The sequence below is a fragment of the Cibotium barometz genome, chromosome 50 (genome assembly GCF_041138505.1).
Source record: "Cibotium barometz isolate CiBa-2024 chromosome 50, ASM4113850v1, whole genome shotgun sequence".
Classification (NCBI taxonomy): Eukaryota; Viridiplantae; Streptophyta; class Polypodiopsida; order Cyatheales; family Cibotiaceae; genus Cibotium; species Cibotium barometz.
The window spans coordinates 22410078-22416070 of record NC_141095.1 but is presented as its reverse complement, the minus strand read 5'-3'; positions in this window follow the sequence as shown (position 1 = coordinate 22416070).

Genomic DNA, 5993 nt, shown 5'->3' with positions numbered 1-5993 from the left:
TTATCATGCATGATAAGGATAGAGTGCCCTTGTACCCTATCATTTCCCTAGCCTTTTTAGAAATGGGGAATTGATTGATATACCTATCAATCCAATAGCTCACAACATGCAAGCACCCTATATCATCATGGATTAATAGACAAAATGGGTCAATGCCCATGATACCAAAAAGGATGATGTAAGATATACATCTAAAGTCCTATATACAAGACCATAATCACTAGATTTGGTTTAGTGAGTACCCTCGATTTTGTCATGCCGCCATAGTGGTCTTCATTTCATGAAGTCTGGACCAATGCTAGGATGGAGAGGTATGTGAGCATCTCTGATTATACAATATGCTCACACACTCCATGTTGACAGAGAAGAGACAGAGAAGCAATATTTATTGCAATGCCATGCAAGAAATCGCTCTCACATTCACACAACCACACTTAATACACATAAGAGACTCACAAGACAAGAGAGTATGTGAGAGAGGGATTGCTTGTAATGGCATGTAGCAATCCCTTTCTCACATGCACATAACCACACAGGCTAGTACACACAATAGACTCACATGACAAGAGAGCATGTGAGAGAGGGATTGCTTGCAATGGCATGTGAGAGAGGGATTCGTAAGACGAGAGCAAGAGAGTACACTGTAGTTTCGATGATAGGATTGTGTTTTTCTCTCTAGCACAGTCTTTCTGATAAGCACATATTCTTTCTCAAGAGAATACACTCTAGTTTAGATAATGAGATTGTTCCTCATTAAAAAAAAGTATCTTATATACATGACCATCTTTTTACACCACCCAAGCCTATGTGTCAAGGCTACCCATGGTCAAAATCTACTATATACAAGGCTTTTTGGCGTCTAGATTTATGCATTTTAGAGCCAGATTCTCCATTATAACTTGACATTAAGCACTTAGAGTGGAGAATTACAAAGTTATGTGCTATGACACTTACAAAAATGTGGCCTTATGCTAAAGTATTTCTCATGTTAACCATGGCAATTAACAGTTATAAGCAAGATTTAAAGCTACAAGATAGAGAGGACAATATGAAAATAGGATTAGAAATTAAAAAAGGAGAGAAGCCTATGCAAATTTAGGGTTAAAAATATGAAAAGAAGAGAAATCCATGTAATGTTAGGATTGCAAAGAGTGCACGTAACCCTAGCCTAGGTGATTAGGGTTATAAAGAATTCTTCTTTTGTGAGAATGAATGGCAAGAAATGCAACTCAAGAAGTAGAGATGGCACTCCAATCTTCACTGTAGAAGCAATAAATCTTTGGCCTAGTTCAAGAAACAATGTCAATCATAATCGAATTGCTAAAATCCTTGATATTGGGAGCTCTCAAATATTCATGGCCTACTACTCTCAGATATTCATGGCCTATTGCTAGATTCATTGTCTTCATTGAAGAGGAGCTCACTGGTGCCATTGCTATGCTTCTCTCATAATAACTTCCAAGCACCTAATGCAACAAAATTGGTGAAGGCAAAATCTTTTAAGTTTTCAGTCTTAAACCTTTTTTAAATTATAAAATTCTTCTTGTGAGAATGAATGGCAACAAATGTAGCTCAAGAAGGAGAGATGGCACTCCAATGTTTACAACAAAATCAATAAATCTTTGGCCTAGTTCGAGCACCAATGTCAATCATAACTGAATAGCTAAAATCCTATTCATGGCCTACTACTCTCAGATTGAAAATCTTTGAAGTTTCCAGTCTTAAACCTTTTTTAAAACACAGTGTCATAGAAAGACCTTAACTTACTAAGGTTAAACAATATAAATTTGTATTCACACATAGCCTTGGATGTGGATGCCATTTTTAAACCTTTATCTTTTATGTGTAAGTTGAAGTTTAAGTAGAAGGAAGTAAGTCAATGCTTCCATCTATTAATGCTCATGGTGGACCAAATGGAGCTCTTCTTGGTCAAATCAATGTCCGGATGCTTAGTTGAAGTTGGATAGCTAGTTTGTTGATCAATTGGTTGTTATCGAGTTATTCAATTATCATTAGTCAGTGGTTGATCATAAAGTTGTTAGTTATTGGCCATGTCTACTTGTTTGAGCTCTATTTTAGGAATTTACACTCGACATAAGAGGGTGCAACAATAGTGTAAGATGCTTAGAAAAGTTAATTGATGTCTAGACTTGTAGGAATGACTTGTGGGCCAAGATGTCAGTTTTGTGAATCGCTATGTAAATCACCAACAACTAGCAAGCACTTCACATGACTGGATTGAAGCACTGGATTTAGGCTAGTTGGTAAGTTCTCTAAACTGCCACTCTAAAGTGCCACCACCATCATGGAGAGAGATGAAGCTCTCTACAAGTACGAAGGAGAAAGTATATATGAGCAATAACCCTAAACAATGGATGTGGTTGCTTATATACTAACTAGCCCTAAGGAGTCTATTCACACTTGGATGGCCATGGGAAAAAACCCGGTGGGACAAAAGTGCCCATGGCATCAGTGCGTGGCCTCACTGTAGTTCCACTGTGAATATCCAACAATATGAACACAATCCTATTTAGCTTTGGTAATCAAGGCTTGGTAATGAACTAAGCCTAGAAGCCATGCCATGCATAAGCTTAATTTAGCTTTTGTATCCTAGCCTAGAAGCCATGCCATGCATAAGTTTAATTTAGCTTTTGTATCCTAGGCTTGGTGGGTACAACTCCTACATGTCTATGCCACCTTATGTCCATCTCAGCTTGGGGAAACTTCACATAAGCATCATGGCACTTGACCTTGCCACACCTCAACTATCCATGTTAACATGGTCAACCTAATTGAGTTGCTAAGTCATCATCCTAGTCATTAATAACGCCACATCATTCCTACCACCTTTGCATGCCACCTCCCATATGTTGTCATGCACGTTGCCTCACATAATGCCATGTCATGCATGCATGTACACATGGATATGCCACATCACCATCACTCTATAATTGCCATGCAAGAGATCTCTATCAAAGCTTCTTACTGGAGTGCACATGTGGGCAGACACCATTAGTTTATAATTAGTTTAATTTAGCATTGTGCTTTATCTCTCTTACATCAATTCCTTTACTGACTTGAATGCGTAATGTAAGGAGCATGGGATCAAAAGATAGACTCATACTACTCAACAAAATGGAGTGACGAAATGACAGAACCACACCATTATGGAAATGTTTAAGAGAATGCTAAAGGGGAAAGAAATAGGAGTTATACCAAGGTGGTGGAAAGGACGACTCCTCAACATGCATATTTTGGTAAGAAGCCTTTAGTTTCATATTTCAAAACATTTGGATGCGACTATTATGTGTGTCATATTCTGGTAAGAAGCCTTTAGTGTCATATTTCAAAACATTTGGATGCGATTATTATGTGCGATTATTATGTGCATGTTCTAGCCTCATCTACTGCCAAGTGGAAGGATAAAGTCTATTAAGCGAAGTTGTCTATAGAAGACACTTCTATGAAGGAATACATGAAGTTGGTAAGCGGTTTGATTTTCTTGTACAACACACATAGTCAAACATTAACTTTGAAATTGGGCGTTGAAATACATCCGAGATACACTAGAGTATGTCATCACCTATATCTTAGGCATGCCCTTGATTGGATAATGTGATTGGGAATGAGATTGTGATGGCAGGAAATCAAATTTTGGTTATTATTTTTCACTTTGGTATGGAGTTACCTCATCAGTACAGAAACAACCAAGAATGGCCCTTTCTTCTCTACAGTGCTTTTTGGTTATTCACTTGGGTTTGGAGTAAACCTCAATGGTCCATCAGTAAGAAACAACCTACAATGGCCCTTTCTTCTCTATAGTACTTTTTGGTTATTATTTTTCACTTGGGTCTAGAGTTACCTCATCAGTAATAAGAAACAACCTATAATGGCCCTTTCTTCTCTACAGTGCTTTTTGGTTATTAATTTTCACTTGGGTCTAGAGTTACCTCATTAGTAAGAAACAACCTACAATGGCCCTTTCTTCTCTACAATGCTTTTGGCTCATGAAAGCAGTTTGGTTGAGGAGAATTTTAGGGGACATCGTACCTATTCAAGAGCACCCCATTGATAGAGTTGTTGTGCGGCAACATTGTATTACAATTATAAAGAACCTAGTGTTCCATAGTCGCGCACGAAGCATATTGAGATACAATCGCTTTGTGTGTAGGCTCATCATGGATGGAGAGGTCGAGCTAGTCCTATTGCCCCTTGTTTATCACCTGACAATGGAGAGGTCAAGTCCAATGATGGAGAATTTAGCGGATATCTTGATAAAAGGCTTTTGGGAGAGGTGTGTTAGAGTGGCATCTTCATCGATATGATAAAGAGGTACTTCACTTTTGGGTGGACATTGAGGGGGAGTGTTGGAAATCAACGTTCCACCCTCGTCATGGTTGCTCTAATTTGTAAGCCTCCCTATATGAAGAGTAGCCAATGTGTTGAGCACCCATGTACCTGCTTAGATCAGATGTTGGCAATATGTGGCCAGGGATGGTTAGGAGGTGGCTTATGTAGACTTGGCACCATGCCAAGTAGGATGTGTGTAAGTACAGGTTGATTGACTACACTCTTAGATAGAAGGAGATCTTCCCCGGACACCTAGTCCGGGCCTGAATGGGTACCTAGAGGACCTTGGATGGGCTTGAAAGTTGTGCCAAGAACACTTAGTCTATTATTATCATAGTCCGGGCCGAAATGGGTGCCCAGAGGACCTTGTTGGATGGGCTTGAAAGTTGTGCCAGGAACACTTAATCTATTATTATCATAGTCGAGGCCCAAATGGGTGCCTAGAGGACCTTGGTGGATGGGCTTGAAAGTTGTGCCAAGAACACTTAGTCTATTATTATCACAGTCGGGTGATGTGGTCAGTTTGGTCTATCTGGACCAATTGTAGGGTGGCGACCGATGATACAACCAGTCTTGGGTACTATATATAGATGTATTTGATAGCCTCTCTCTATCACATCGTGATCATCTTACTTCATTGTGTTGTGCGCCCTTTAGTGCATGACATCCTTTGTCGAAAGTCTATCTAGATCACCATTAAAGCTCCTTGCTAGAGCACACATGGTGGGTAGACGACATTAGTTTTACAAACAATGCCATCTACCTACTATGTGTGCTCATTGTCGGAGTGCACATGGTGCGTAGACGGCATTAGTTTTACAAACAATAATTCAATATTAATCTTCATCTCTCTTGCATAAGTTCTTCGTCTTGTGAAGATTCTGAGGTTTATTTACAAACACAACTTGTATTTTCTTACAAATTGTGCCACCTCTTGGCCATGCCTTATGTATGGTCTTTTTTTTTTCACTCACACGTATATACACTTAATACGCCTAGTCGTAATCAAAACAATTAACTTCACCAACGACAGAGCAATGATAAATAACATGTTATTAGCAAGGACTATGTGGCCATATTCAATAGCTGGAGCATCCACCTCGTTCCTAACAGTAACTCACAAAATCTAACATGGGCACTTGTGATAACATCTTTGTTTCCAAGTTGAGAGCAATCAGAGTCCATTTGTTTTTCGGTAGTCTAATATCATTCCATAAATTTTGTCTTTGTTTTTCGTACAACACTTAGAGTGAACCGGCGACTTAGTAGTGTTGTGCATGCTTTGGCTGCCCGTCGTGACCCCGGCTCGGAAAACAAAAAAAAGCTAGTTTGAAATAGTCCACACTTGGCCATGAGAAACCACACGAAAAACAAAAAAAACCTAGTTTGAAATAGTCCACACTTGGCCATGGGAAACCACTTGGGCATGCTTTGGCCGCCCGTCGTGACCCCGGCTCGGAAAACAAAAAAAAGCTAGTTTGAAATAGTCCACACTTGGCCATGAGAAACCACACGAAAAACAAAAAAAACCTAGTTTGAAATAGTCCACACTTGGCCATGGGAAACCACACGGACAGATGTGCCCAACATTCTAGTTACACACTTGGACGGGAAGAAGGGCGGGCAAGATTGCTTACTGTTTG